Below are 16,115 nucleotides of genomic sequence, written 5' to 3'. Positions count from 1 at the left end.
TCCTCATTCGATTTTTTCTAAATCGTCTTTGATCTTCTTGTAGACTGTATCTAAATTCTTATCCTGCCTCGACTATGACTCCCTGTGGTATTACTAGATTATTCTTTGTAGTCTGTCTGTGTAGCTAACTAAGATTGCACATTTGGCAATTCCATTGGACTCCCATTCTAATCAGCAATAGCTCTATGCACTGAGTGCAGTCCTCTGGGATTGTCCATAATGTCTTTTCAAGTCTTCTAAATGTTTATGCTTTGACAATTGCCAACAATAAAAAGGTGAATGACCACCAAGAAAGAATAAGATACTACTTTACTTTTGGTTTGGATAGGAGGACAATCCATTCTACTACTGTTGCAGGGACAAATCTGCACAAACAGAACTATGGACACTAAATAATGCATTGCTTAGCTTATCAATTATAATAGGCGCTGTTAGACTTTCCACATACCTCAGTGATAACAGACTTTGTAGTTGAACCCCCAATCTCCTTACTGACTAGATAGTGTGGCAGAGTCATTTAGCTCCCAAAGTCACCGATGATTGATCCCCAATGATGATTATCCAACGCAGGACAAGAGTACGGAGTCAGAGTCAAGAAGTGTCAGAGGCACGGACTCATGCTTGCAAAAATTGCAAAACCTTTAGCTCAACCACTCTAGACTGGAGGACCAAAAACCACAGAGTCTATTTAAGTTTAAAAGCTTTATTAAAAGTAAACACATTTATTAAAATCAAGGTTGTCATAAAACTAAACGTTTAACTGAAAATGGAAAAGTGCTTAGTGCTGACGATTAATTGAACAAATTTCTTGTGGTCGAGCCGAGCTCTCACCTGGTTTGAACTTGATCTTGCTCGTGTTCTTAGAAGTCAAGCTTTTGTCTGTTAGGAGAAAAAGTGCTGCGTGTTAAAAATAAAAAAGCAAGCATTCATCAGTTGTGCCAAAAAGTGCAGCAAGAAAACAGCCTTCCCTGGAAAAAGGGACATTTTTACTTTAGAGTAGACAGTCACAAATTATTACATTGTTTTCTGTTTTTTCACATTTCTTTATTCCTAGACCAAATATTATATAGTAGTGAGTGGGGTATTCTAACATTCTTAAATGTACTTTGTAGGTGGAACATCTGGTGCTGGGCCCAGCGTGGAGGTGGAGGAGGAAAGTTGTGGGGAGGAGGCGGTGCAAGTGCCGGACGACACCAATGTGCCTGTGAGGGTTCACACGGTGGTGGCGGGCAGAGGTAAGCTATATATTCCTTACTTATTGAGATTGAAGACTGCAGAGTGTGCTTTCTGCACGGGTGTATTATAAATCAACCAGGTAGTAGCCTCCTCTAAATGTACTTCGAGTTAGCTGTGAAGTTTTTGGCGAGAAGAATCCCAATCAGATTTGAGATGAACTTGATGGATGGGATGAACGAAAAGCGAAAGAAGGGTGTAAGTACGTGTGGAAGGACGAGAAATTTAATGATGACTGGCAAAGAAGAATGATATGTGTTTGCTTGGTCCCCGAGGTGGCTGGGAAGGAAAGAATATGGTATGGTGCATGGCTGGGTGAATGATGAAGCAAGGATGGGTGGAAGGAGAACAGCCTGGGAGGGTGAAACAAAAACTGTATGTGTGCATATACTTTGAATGGATGAATCCTGGATCATGGTACTATCTGACTCTTAGATAGCATATGTGTATCTAGAGAGAGTAGACGGTCACTGGATGAACTAAGTGTTACTTTGAAGAGCATGTAACACCGCACCCGCACGTCCGTTCCAGTGTAGGAAAGGCAAGGAAAAGAAGTTGTAATTTTGTCCAAATACTACCATGAATAGTAGCAGTAGTTTGTATTGCAACTGCAAGCACAGCATATATCCGGTTATTACGGTTGACACTCCCTACCTCTCTTAATAAGTTTAGTTTAGTAGTAGTACGTCATTCATGTGTGGGTGTATCACTGTTCACTCAATAAAAAGCAAAGCACCTAAAGTCATCCCATATGTAATCAAATACATCCCATGTGAAGTGATAGATAATCAGATTATTTAGCTTCTTCATTTTCCTTTTCTAGTACTCATTTGCACTGTAGGGTAAAAGTTAAATTAATTAAGCAGTAGCCCTTTTAACAGAGTATTCTCAGTGCCACCCGTAATAGAAAAGTAAGAGCTTCACCACCTGCATGTACTGGACCGGTACAGTAACGCAAGTCTGTCTCACTCATCATGGTGTGCGTCTGTTTTTCTCGAGTGCAAGTTCACTGCGCTGGCATTATGCCGGCTTGCACAAGATAACGTACCAATTTTCCTAAACAAGAGAGAAGAAGAAGAATAAGACTGGTGTACTGACGTAAATAATTAATTTACTCTCTTAATTTCTATGCAGGTAAGTACTTAATCAATAATAACTCAGATCGGATGAAAAAAGACAGAGTCCGTGGTGTTAGAGTTTCTAAGGGTTTTATTCCTCATAAAGGAATGGTCGTGACCAGGATATCGGATTCTGAACACCACAGGGGTGTCAGAAGGGATAGATGAGCGCGCTACAGTTTATTAACAATACATAGCTTATATACTTAATTCACATCATAAGTAATAGTGCAAGAGGCGTAACAGCTGAGAGAAAACAAGATAACAGTATACACGTGGTACTAGTACGTAATCAAGAGGCGTGAACTAGGCGTGAACTGGAGGTGTGTGCTAGAAACGTCACTGATAGGTGACGCAAGTGGGTGGCACCAAGGGGTGGTGCTAACAGAATTGTTGCAATGTCAGCAGAAATCGGAAGCTTGGATGCGCGCGCAGCTGCATGACGTGTGATTGACGGGGTGCAGGGGACTTGACATTTACACTGACGGAAAGAGACAGAAGTCTGGCATGTCAGATCAACTTGTACTTCTATCATATCTGATATCTGATGTTTAGGAACCATACTATCTGGGCGGAAAGGTCTCTAGGGCAGAAGCTATTCTATGCTAACTGTGGATGCGTGTATAAGCGCCTAAGTGTCTGCATGAGAAGCGTGGGGGCATGGGGCCTTCCATGGGAGCATGGTAACAGAGGCTATGAATTACTTGCACTGAGACAGGTCGGCCCTTTGGCTCTGCAGCTGGGGAGGATGTTTACTGAAGCTAGTAGTCAGGAATGCATTCTCGAGGAGCGGAACAGATAACTCGAAGGTTATAGTCAGTCTTGGCAGAAAGCAGGCTGAGCTGAGCGCGAGGGGCCGCGCTGGAAGTAAGTCAGAGTTCACGGGTACAGAGGTAGGCTGGGCAGAGGCTGTCAGAGTCGAAAGCCAGAAAAGAGGCTCGATGGCAGGAATTCAGGGCCTACTCTGTCAGAGCAGGAAAACATGTAAAGTACACTACAAAAAGACGGTGGCATAGCATACTTAGGAACGGACTATATAATCCATTCAGGGTGGATCTAAAAGAGGACAAGTTAACGTTGGACGCAAATGTATTTGCGTCTTCATAGCTGACACAGGAGGGAAGTTACATGCACTTTAAGCTGGTACATGGAGTCGGTGGGGTACGCGCTAGGGAACATAACATGACCAAAAATTTATATTTCCTCATTCCCTCCTTGTTCCCTACGGACCCTTCATGAAATATCGATCCTCATGAATCGATCAGTTTGTTCTTGCAACATCATTCGCTCTTCTTTCTTTCGTTTGCGTTTTGAGAGAAAACTGGAATGTTCAATACAAGAGGTGGCACATAGTCCACAAATTGCTGGCCCACACTGTAGGCACAGGCAGCAACTGAATACTAGGACTAGACCAATGCCTAGGAAGGATAGGATCTTCCATCCCCAAGCTGTTAACGTTGTCCAGAACCAACCGGACCAAGTCCAGGTGCCTGGATTCTGATGTATCTGATTTGCAATTTTATGGAGACGGGTGATAGCTTGATATACAGATGGTGCGTTTTGTGGTATGAAAACACAACAACTTGACCCGATGACCTTACAGGCTCCACCTCTATCTGCCAAGATGACGTCAATAACAAGACGGTTCTGAAGGACAACAACCCGCATGGCGGACTGCTCTTCTGTTAAGTTACCTAAGGCGGAGGCAGTTTCATTCACTACTGCTTCAAGCGTTCTAGTTAATCTGCGTATTAATTTACTATTCTGAACAGGTCCTAAAAAGAAAAAGAATCCTTTATTAAAATCGGTGTACTGTTCCCATGCCGTTTCTGTGTAGTCGACAAGTGGGATATCTCTTCTGGGTCTATTCTTTACTAGATTGGTATTCCTATGGTAATCAGGGGGAGCTAGGAAGACAGGTGGCAGAAGGAATGCAATGTAACAAGTACCATCCCAATCTGGAGGTAGACGTATGTATGCGGTATGACCACAAACAAAGTAAGAATGACTAATAGCTTTAAAGGACGATTTACCTTGATCACTGAATTCGACCACAGTAGTGCATTTACTATGGCCTAAGTGTACTGAACCTTTCTTCTTGATACATAATTCACCAGTAACTGGCAATACTGACATAATGGGTGGAACTGGCGTAGCTTCAGACTCGACAGTAAGAATCATAAGGCTAATTGTATAATTACCTAATCCATATACTTCATTTTCTAGATCAGTTCCTATTCTAGTGGGGAGTCCCTCCTTATCAGGGTAGCAGACGTCTAGCAGGACTAAGTTCAGGTTTCCCCAAACCCAACCCCCATCGAAAACAGCAATATCAGGATCTAAGGAATTAATTATTTTAAACCATGCACCGCAGGAGCCATTGTGGGTGAACGGGTACGGAAAGAGGGGCAGAGCTCCCTTGTAATTCTGGTAGGGAGGGAGTCGGCCACATATCCAGCAATTTGTAGCATTGTTAGTTTGATGAGAATGGTGTAGCATACTAATGAATGTGTTGTTGCGCAGCGCAAGTCTGTAGGAAAGTTCATGTGGAGGTAACTCGCTAAAAGTGTGTTCAGCAGAAACATTGTAAGCAGATTGTTCACGCTTGAAAATAGGGTAATATATAGGGAGAAGTACACTTGCAACTATTATCAGAAGACTTAGGAAAAACATTATTAACAATGTCACTATACAGTGACTACGCAGTGATTTGCAGTATGTACGTTTCTTGGCTTCTCTCTCTCTCTCTCTATCTCGATCTAGGGGATACATGTCAGAAACTATTTAACCGATTCACCTAGGGGAGGACTTAAACAATTAAACTGTCTGACTTGCTAGATCGGAGTTTCATGCGATACTTTTCTTGGGGAGTTTTTTCTCGTTCAGATTCTGTAAAGTCTTTTGGCTCGACACAGTCTTTGGTGGGGGTGGACGAGTCTCGATCAGGTTTCAGTCCAAAAATTTTTTTCACATGACTCGTATGAACCCACCCCTTTCTCCCCTCGATCTTCACGGCGGTCCTCGTGGTGAGAAGGACGGTCTTCGGCGATTTCCAGCGGGGCTCCAACGGACTCTTTCTATCAAAATTGCGCACCAGGACTAGGTCGCCAGGACGGACGTCGTGCGGCTTTACATCAGTGTTGTCAGGGAAGGCTGCGGCAACCTGTGAACGACATGATTGGAGTGCAGACATCAAGGAGGCAAGGTAATCTGTCAACATATTACAATCAACATCAGTAATCTTTTTCGGAATGGGCGTCCCCCACATATTCGGTGGTCTGCCAAAGACCACCTCGTACGGGGATAGCCCTGATCTCGAATGGGCGACCATTCTCATGTAGAATAGTGCCACTGGCAGGGCGACTATCCAGTCGACCCCTTTCTCCTGACATATTTTAGCAAGGCGGATCTTTAGTGTCTGGTTATGCCTTTCTACAAGGCCTGCGGCTTCGGGATGTCGGACACAATGGAACTTCCACTGGTATCCCAATAATAAAGAAACTTCTTTCATTAATGCAGATGAGAATGGCTGACCGTTATCTGAGTACACGACACGAGGCAGGCCGTATCGTGGGAAGAATTCACGAACCAGCTGCTTGGCAGTGGTCGGAGCAGTGTAATCTGGGACTGGGTATGCTTCGGTCCAGCGGGACAGAGCACAGACAACTACGAGAACATATTTAAATCCTCGACAACGGTCCATCTGGATATAATCCATCTGGAGGACTTCAAAAGGGTGATCGGGAGGATGAAATCCACCTTGCTCTACAGGGACGCTTTTACCTGGATTGAACTGACAACAGATCATGCAAGTACGCACTTTCTGTTTTGCGGCTGCTCGTAAGTGTTTATTGTTCCAAAGATTTTGTAAACTGTCTAACATCGTTTTCTCTCCTAGGTTCTGCAAGTTCTTCTTCCTCCTCGGAGGAAACTTTGTCATTCCCTTTATGGTGTACCGTTATTACTGCCTTTCTAATTTTCTTGTACATACTGGCTATGCAAGCCCCCCTGTCATGTTTTCCATCGGCTATGTTTTGACCCCACTTGTTTGGTGCATCTAATTCACTTTGATCTGTCTCAGGCCTGTCTCGTTCTCTTATTAAACAATTTATGAAAAATCGGAGTATTTGTGCTTGAATATCAACCTTCTGTTTATCCATTGCATCCTTGATACTGTCAGGGTCTTTCCCTGTCTGAACAAACTCATATATTCTATCTAGCCGTTCCTTCATTCCTACATAGCATAACAAGATATCAGTGGCAGATCTTAACCGTAGTGATGCCAATATCATTAGATCGTTTTTTCCGGGTACTGGATCATATCTGCAAACTGACATGTTTTCCTTTAATGCGTCAAGGCGGGGAGACTGGAACGTGAGAGGACTCTGCGTGTCCCTGAAATTGAATCTGCGTGTTAGTGGCGGGGTCCGAAGACCCGCAGTCGCACCTCCTGAGGCGGACGCTTGGGCATTATCTCCCTGCGGAGTCTGGATCTGAACTTGAATTTGTCGTTTAGTAGGATCAGGTAGGACTTGTTTCGGTAGGTCAATCTTGGGTGCGGGAAGTGGCGGAGCTGGCGGAACAGGGGAGGTCTGTCGCGGTACCGGCGGAACATGATCTGGGGGCGTAGTGCCACCCCCGTCCCTGTCAGTGGGCAGGGCACGAACAGGCAGATTGGCGTAAGCTGGTGCTACATCCTCTAAATATGAGTTTATGAATATGTCTTTAGTAGTTTTATGCATTACTTTAGTTGGAACTAATGGTGGCGGTAAGTTTTTCGGTATTTCTGATAGGGCCTCAGGTGTACCTTCGGCCGCGAGATACATTCCGTTTACAAGATTGTTTCGGGCACGGTCTATTTGTTCTGTTTTTACTCGGATCCCTTCAATAACTAATTCATTTTCTTGGGCTTTTTCTGATTCTTTAAGTCTGTCCTCTCTACGGAGTGCTTTCTCAGCACGCTTATGTGATTCCTTACGCCAAAATTCTATGGCGTCTTTCTGGGATTGTCTAGCTTTCTTTTTCCATAATGCTTCTTCTACCTTCATGATGCACTTGGCATCCCATGTTCCGGTAACAGGCCATCTGTGTCTTTCGTCTAGGTGCTTGGTGTAATCGGCCCATAAGTCTAGATACAATATGGCGTCTATGCCATGTTTGTGATACATAAAATTACCTGGAGTGTCCCTAGGGGGAATAGGAATTTCTTCCTCCAGTATCCCTTTCCTAGTTCCTATCTGCTTTAACTTGTTGAAAAACGGCATTTTGCTTACTTATTACTGAATACTCAATCCTTACTACTTAATACTGATTACAGCTACTTTATACAAGAAACACAAAAATGCACATTAAACGGTCACATTCATACCACGACATTAATCACATAAGAAGACATTTAAGACATAGATGACTACCCCCCTATACTGGATGTACTGCTCAACAGTACAGATACACTGGTGTAACAGTGCAGAAATTCGGAATACTAGATATACTGCTAAACAGTACAGATACACTGCCTAAAAACAGTGCAGACCGGACTTGTGTACCCAAACCCGTCTAGATACGTCCCAGCAATGGTACTCACCGGGAAGCACGGAAACAGAAGGGCTCGGAAAACTCGACTGGACTGGACTCGGTACTTCGGAAAACTTCGGAAAACTTCGGAAAACCTCGGAAAACTTCGGAAACCTGGTGGGCCTCTTGACACCTCGGACCTTGCTTCTTTCAGCTAGGCTCTGGTCGGGATCCTCCGCACTCCTCACCGCCTCGTCTGGGCACTGATCGCAGTCTTCGTCACCTCCGTGGGCCAGAGGGAGATGCAGGAAATCCTGCCAGTACGCGTAGGTTCCGTCTAACTGATGGCAGGGGACAGAGCTTGCAATGCGCCAACCGGCGCGTGAGGTGGGGGAGGGGTCCCTGTTCGGGCGCCAAAATGACGTAAATAATTAATTTACTCTCTTAATTTCTATGCAGGTAAGTACTTAATCAATAATAACTCAGATCGGATGAAAAAAGACAGAGTCCGTGGTGTTAGAGTTTCTAAGGGTTTTATTCCTCATAAAGGAATGGTCGTGACCAGGATATCGGATTCTGAACACCACAGGGGTGTCAGAAGGGATAGATGAGCGCGCTACAGTTTATTAACAATACATAGCTTATATACTTAATTCACATCATAAGTAATAGTGCAAGAGGCGTAACAGCTGAGAGAAAACAAGATAACAGTATACACGTGGTACTAGTACGTAATCAAGAGGCGTGAACTAGGCGTGAACTGGAGGTGTGTGCTAGAAACGTCACTGATAGGTGACGCAAGTGGGTGGCACCAAGGGGTGGTGCTAACAGAATTGTTGCAATGTCAGCAGAAATCGGAAGCTTGGATGCGCGCGCAGCTGCATGACGTGTGATTGACGGGGTGCAGGGGACTTGACATTTACACTGACGGAAAGAGACAGAAGTCTGGCATGTCAGATCAACTTGTACTTCTATCATATCTGATATCTGATGTTTAGGAACCATACTATCTGGGCGGAAAGGTCTCTAGGGCAGAAGCTATTCTATGCTAACTGTGGATGCGTGTATAAGCGCCTAAGTGTCTGCATGAGAAGCGTGGGGGCATGGGGCCTTCCATGGGAGCATGGTAACAGAGGCTATGAATTACTTGCACTGAGACAGGTCGGCCCTTTGGCTCTGCAGCTGGGGAGGATGTTTACTGAAGCTAGTAGTCAGGAATGCATTCTCGAGGAGCGGAACAGATAACTCGAAGGTTATAGTCAGTCTTGGCAGAAAGCAGGCTGAGCTGAGCGCGAGGGGCCGCGCTGGAAGTAAGTCAGAGTTCACGGGTACAGAGGTAGGCTGGGCAGAGGCTGTCAGAGTCGAAAGCCAGAAAAGAGGCTCGATGGCAGGAATTCAGGGCCTACTCTGTCAGAGCAGGAAAACATGTAAAGTACACTACAAAAAGACGGTGGCATAACATACTTAGGAACAGACTATATAATCCATTCAGGGTGGATCTAAAAGAGGACAAGTTAACGTTGGACGCAAATGTATTTGCGTCTTCATAGCTGACACAGGAGGGAAGTTACATGCACTTTAAGCTGGTACATGGAGTCGGTGGGGTACGCGCTAGGGAACATAACATGACCAAAAATTTATATTTCCTCAGTACTGTCATAGTCGACTGTAATGGAAGTCCATAGTGCTCGTAGAATTTGTTCCTTAAACTCCCACTAATGTTAGAGCAAGGATGAAGAAGTGGGAGGTTAGATAGATACTGGCCTCAATAGTTATGTACTGTGCTTTCAAGTTGCTAGTTGTACTGTGACACAACTTTCTGCTCAATCATTTTGTGTTAATCTTAAGGAGCATTGGTTACAGACTATGTCTTTCTTTCTTCATGTAGTTGCTCCTTCCAAAAACAAAAACCAACAAGGAAGGAGCTGGCTCGAATGGCCCGGCAACGGAGGCTGGATGCCACTGTCGCGAATATCGGCGGCTGGTGGCCCTGGAGGAGGAGGACACCAGTTTACTGGTACATCCACTGGGACAGCTGCATCCTCCTCCGTGCCCCCACTGGCTACCAGCCAGCGCAGTGCTCCAGCGGTACGGAGCCGGGCTACCAAAGCCAACCGCCACCGCCGAGCAGCAAAGACAGCAGCTGCCCCCCACAGGAGTTGCAAGGCACGCCAGCACCGCTTATGCCTCAGAGTGTCCTACCTGGAGCAGGAGGTCCTAACATATAAGACCTTGGTGGAGGGCCTCTGCTCCGACCATGCCACCCTCCGCAAGGAGTATGATGCCCTGGCCGCTAAAGTGAACAGCATCCTGCCGTAGTGTCCCTTGCCCCTTTTTTAGAGACTTTTGGGGGGTGGGAATTGGGAGTTGGGTTGTTTTTGGGACTTTTGAAGGACAATCGTTGGGGTTAGGGAGGGTCTTGCGGGAGATTATTTTGTTAGGGCTACACAAATATACTTTTTGAAACTTTATCTGAGCATACCTGTTTTTTACTGCTTTTGATTCTGGTGGGTGGGGGTTTAACAGTAAGTTTGTTTTCCTGAAACTTAAGTCTGTGTCATTTTCTTCCTTTAAGTGTAAATGGCTAAATGTTTTCAACACTAAGTGCCTCTCACAGAGTAAGTGAATTCAAGAGTCCTAGGACTTTAGTAGTACTACCATCAATCTCTCGTCTCTCCTAATACTCCATTATACTACCTCCCACCAAACGCTTATCTTACCTGTAATTTGTTTTTGAAAGTAGGGCTAGGCCCAGGGCTGGCTCCACGGGAAGTGGCGATTAAGGTTGGCAATCCTGGGCGGATGAAATGTCCTCATTGCGGTGGTACTAGTGGTGTGACACAGTGGCAGTTGCATGCCTATGGAAAAAAAGAAAATGAAACCTGCTTTGTCCTTACTGGAGCATTACAACGGTACGATAGAGAATATAGCAGGTGACAGTACACTAGAACAGTGCCACAATGTAGCCTAACAAATGGTAAAGTATTGAAAGTATAACTAGTACTTGCGTTGAATTTCTTTGACATTGGCTACTACTACAAGAAATAGTACTGAAGCTGAGTGAGTCTAGAATATATCCTCGGATTCCTTCACCAGCCTGTTGCTATGACCTTATCCTCTCCAGCAAGTGTGTGGAATTATTGCTGTCATTTAGTCACACATCAATCAAAACCACACAGCTCGGGGGAAGAGGGTTAGGGTTTGGAAAATGGATGGGAATGGGGGTTTCTTTTTGGGTAAGGTTTGTTGAGAGAAGAAAAAAAAAGCACAGCATGGACAAACAATAATTGAAGATAAAGAAATCTTTGGGTATAAAGCTAACCATAAATCTTTTAAGTGACATAAAGGAAGTGCATGCACTACTGCATGCATTGTTACTGAAAAGTAAGTAGTACTTTCGACACCCGTGAATGACAGAATGCGACAGTACAGGGCTACAGCGTTTTCACTTGCCTATCTCTGCACCCAGAGAAACACTTCTTACATTAAACTAGGTTTAAAAAATAGCCAAAGTAAAACCTATAGAATGGCTGTAGGGATCAATTTAGAAGCAGAGAGAGATCAAAGAAATGCAGAGTCACACTCCTAGAAGTTCACAGCAATAACATTACTTAAAAAATAATTTGAAAACAATGGATACGGTATCTGTATGGTGTTGTAGTTGTCCTGTTGAATTTGGTAAGTAAGTTGCACGCATCAAACCATTCCTCTTATTAGCGGCACTCCTCCATTCCAGCTGACGCTTCGTCCATCAATGTTGGTGACCAGAAGACACCCTGTCCACTGCCTGCCTAGCGGATGCTGAATTGCGGCTCGCTAATGTGAAGCCTGACTTCATCCTTTTTTTCCCATTGCACAGACTGAAACCCGGCCTGTAATTATTGATGGAAAAACAGGAAGTGATATTAGAACACCACTGATAAATAAATATAAGGTATGTACGCTGTGTAGTGCAAAAAGTCACACTTTGAGTTTCCTAATAGACAGTACAATATTTTTGAAAGTGCGTACTCTGTCTGAGTCTCCTTTTGAAGGATAAATAAGTATGGGCAAATTAATTTAGCAGATCTTTCCCCTCAAGCTAGGTGTACTGTAAACTGTAAAACAAAATTAGACCTTCCCAGAAGTGCTCCCACCCAGACCCTTACTAAAGCCAGTCGCAAAAATGTAGAAGACCTCCAATCAGATCTCAAAAAACGAGGCCTAGTAGAAAACTGGTGACAAAACGTACTTTGAAAGTAAAAGTAGGCCCAAATACCCCCTTACCCACCGTGGATTGTATTCAAACCACTTGCAAGCAAGCAAAAGTATCCATACCCAGCATCGCTCCAAGACTCGCAAACCCCCCCACAAACAGCCCCCCACCCAAACACATGCAATACAAATACTGCTAACCCTAACGAGCCCTAAGTTAAGAATAGTGGCAAACGCTTTCTTTAACTATGCCAAATCCCCCCTTTCCCACCATGGATTTTCTTCAAATCACTTGCAACCAAAATTACACATTCCCACGAGTGCTCTAAGACCCCAGAACTCAGTTGCAAAAATCTAGAACACCCCGAAACACATGCAATCCTGCTGCTAGGGCTAACCCTAACGAACCCTAAGTTACAAAAAGTGCCAAAAGGCTTTTCCTCATGGATTTTGTCCAAACCACTTCTATCCGGTATTAGACCTTCCCAGCAATGACCCAAGACCCGCCAACCCACCCGCAAAAAAGCACAACACCCCCAAACAGCCAAAAAGGAAAATCTCATACTTACAATATTTATCGGCCTTCGGTCCAAACGCGCTGTGCAGCTAGGTCATAACTCCCGTTTTCCACCACGGATTTCCTGAAAAGCAAATGCAATCAAAATTAGACTGTCCCAGCAGTGCTCCCAGACCCCAAAACTCACCCACAAACACCCAGAACCCCCCCAAAGAGTACCTCAAAGGCAAGCAAGTCAGCAAAAACGCAAAACAAATTTCGCCTCCGATTTGGTCCAAACCACTTTTATCCGGTATTAGAGCTTCCCAGCAATGGCCCCAGAGCCGTCAACCCAGGCGAAAACTAGTAGAAGACCCCCAAACAGCCAAAAAGCAAAAGTACAAAAATGGGGACTTAGTCATTTTCCTGGCAATTTCCAAAATCACTCCGCGCGCGCTCTGCAGCTAGGCCCTAACTCCCCTCTGCCACCATGGATTTGCTTCAAACCTCTTGCAATCAAAAGCATCAATAGCCAGCAGTGCTCCCAGACCCCGAAACCCACCATCAAACACCAGGAAGCCCCCCAAACAGGCCCCCCGAAAACGCTACATTGAGCGAAATGTCAGAAATAGCAAAAACTTTTTCCTCATGGATTTTGTCCAAACCACTTCTATCCGGTATTAGACCTTCCCAGCAATGCCCCAAGACCCGCCAACCCACCCGCAAAAAAGCACAACACCCCCCAAACAGCCAAAAAGGAAAATCTCATACTTACAATATTTATCGGCCTTCGGTCCAAACGCGCTGTGCAGCTAGGTCATAACTCCCGTTTTCCACCACGGATTTTCTGAAAAGCAAATGCAATCAAAATTAGACTGTCCCAGCAGTGCTCCCAGACCCCAAAACCCACCCACAAACACCCGGAAACCCCCCAAAGAGCACCTCAAAGGCAAGCAAGTCAGCAAAAACGCAAAAATAATTCGCCTCCGATTTGGTCCAAACCACTTTTATCCGGTATTAGAGCTTCCCAGCAATTACCCAAGACCCGCCAACTCACCCGCAAAGAAGTAGAACACCCCCACAAAGAGTCTTTCTTCATTGGGCGTAATCCAGCCCTCTGCTTTGAGGGAAATAGGAGTCTGGAGGAGGAGGATAGAGGAGCATGTTCTTCTGAACTTGTGAATCTGAGGAATGCAGACTGCGGCACTGTAGCGATCGCTACCATCGACAAGGCCAAATGTAAAAGATTCCGTATTTCCAGTCCTTGGCGGAAACACTACAAGTCCCAGAAGGCCATCCGGCGCTGGGGGTTGGCTCAATGGGAGGACATTATATAAGCTCCACCTTCGGAACACAACGGGGCTTGTCAATCGTGTTCTGTATTCGCTCATAGTGGATGAGCCTTCTCGCTGCGAGTAGGATTCTTGAGGACGCCGCCGATCAAAAGCCAGCGTGGTCAGTTGTACCCTATTCTGCACTACGCCGATCAAAAGCCAGCGTGGTCATTACCTTGATCTGCACGACGCCGATGAACAGCCAGCGTGATCAGATATCCTGGCGATTCTCTGTTCCGAATCCTGTTCAGTCGTGCAAGTACCCAGAGGAGTGCGGGCTCGCCTCCTCTTCTTTTGTATACTCTTTCTGTTTAAAGCGGTATCAAAGCTGCCGCCATTTCTTGTTTACTTTGCGGGAAAAGTTTGTGTTCTCCGTCAGTGGCTACTGACGTTATCTGATAACTGGTCTACTCCGTTCCACAAGGAGGATTGTGGTTCTTTGAAGCGTTGTGCCTTCCACGCTTATCATTTGTAGTCCAGAGAATTATGTTTGTGCTTACGACCTGGTAGGCAGAGGAGTGAAGTTAACTTCTCAGTACTTCTGGTTAAACTGTCATTTCTGTACTTTGCTTGGAATTCCTTTAAGGATACATGGGGTGGATAAACTGGTGAGTAGGGAAGACAGGGGAAGAATACTGGGGTCACATAAGTTCCGCTGCAGAACTAATCTCTTGCTCTCTGTCTCCTCCTCTACCTGCAGTGTCCCTGTACCAGTAACCTCATGGTGTAACGACCAGACGATACCAGAAGTGCCTTTTCCCCGATGCCAATCCACCTCCCGGCCCCTATTCGTACAAGCTCAAACAGTGGGTATATTCCATTGTAGGGGTTTGTGTGGAACGGAGTCGGAAGGACTATCGTCTATCGTCTCTGCTGGCCATCAGAGTGAGGTTAGTGGCGCTTGCGTATTCTTGCGCTGCTCTCAATCCCGACAGATTGACAAGCCTAAGAATACCGCCAAGCCTAGACGATGGATACGAATGCTATTCTCACCTCCCTGTTGGAGAGCTTTACAGGCCTTCAACAAGAGGTTCAGAACTCCCGAATAGAGAACCAGGCTTTGTATAAAGAGATTTCTGATTTACGCAAAGACGTGTCAGACCTTGCCATGAGAGAGCCTGTGGTGAAACCATTGATTAGACCGGCCACCCTGCAGCCGCCTCCTTCCTTCCAACCCGGGGGTTCACTAGCAGCCCCATCCACTTCTACCGAAACCACTCCGACGGTCCATATAATCCAAAATCATGGGATACCCCTAGCCCCCCCCGAAAGGTTCTATGGGGATCCACGGAAATTCGAAACATTTCTGAATCAATGCCGTCTGCATTTTCTATGTAAACCTATGGTCTTTCAGGACGAAGCATCCAAAACTGCTTTTCTGATGTCCTATATGGGGGGGAACGCGTCCAGCTTGACTATTCCTTTATTGGAAAAGGATGACCCTGTTTTACATGATTTCTCTGCCTTTTGCATCGAACTCCGGAAATTGTTTGATAGGAAGTCTCACATGTTGTCACTAGATCATGAATTAATGACCTTGAGACAGGGGTCCCAAGATCTGTTGTCCTACATCACCACCTTTAACCGCCTTATCGTAGAAACAGATTGGCCCGCTCAGAAACGAATCTCCTTGTTTTACCAAGGACTTAGGGGAGAACTGAAGGATGTATTAGCTCAGGTGGTGCAATTACCTACTACCTGTGAGGAATTAATAGACCTGACCGTCCAACTAGATCCCCGGTTACTGGAGCGAAAAGGGGATAGAAAAGGGGGGATTATCGATACTCTTACCCCTTATTTAAAACCCGGCAGGGGGTTGAAGAAAAAGCAAAGACACCAGAAGGACCGGAACCCATGCAAATAGGGGGAATACGTGGGCCTCTCACCCGGGAAGAAAGAGACAGGAGACGGAGGCTTAAACTCTGCCTATACTGTGGCAAAGGGGGGCACTTCATCAACGACTGTAGAGCTAGGAATTACGTTCCCGGGAAAAACCCCCTTCCCAGAGGGCAGGCTGTTATCAGTTCTAGTGAGCCGGCGGAAAACTGACGGTCTTGAATCATATAGAGACCTCTGATTCGAGACGACCTCAAGATACGGTCTCCCCTTTTGTAGCCAATACCCTACACCCTGCAGTCGCCCATATGAATGTGAGTGTTTCGCTCTGGGTTACCAATCAGAACCCTGTAAGGGTAGATGCTTTGTTAGATTCAGGGGCAACCGGAA

This window comes from Lissotriton vulgaris, chromosome 5 (genome assembly GCF_964263255.1).
Source record: "Lissotriton vulgaris chromosome 5, aLisVul1.2, whole genome shotgun sequence".
In the NCBI taxonomy this organism is placed as follows: Eukaryota; Metazoa; Chordata; class Amphibia; order Caudata; family Salamandridae; genus Lissotriton; species Lissotriton vulgaris.
This window is presented reverse-complemented; position numbering follows the sequence as displayed.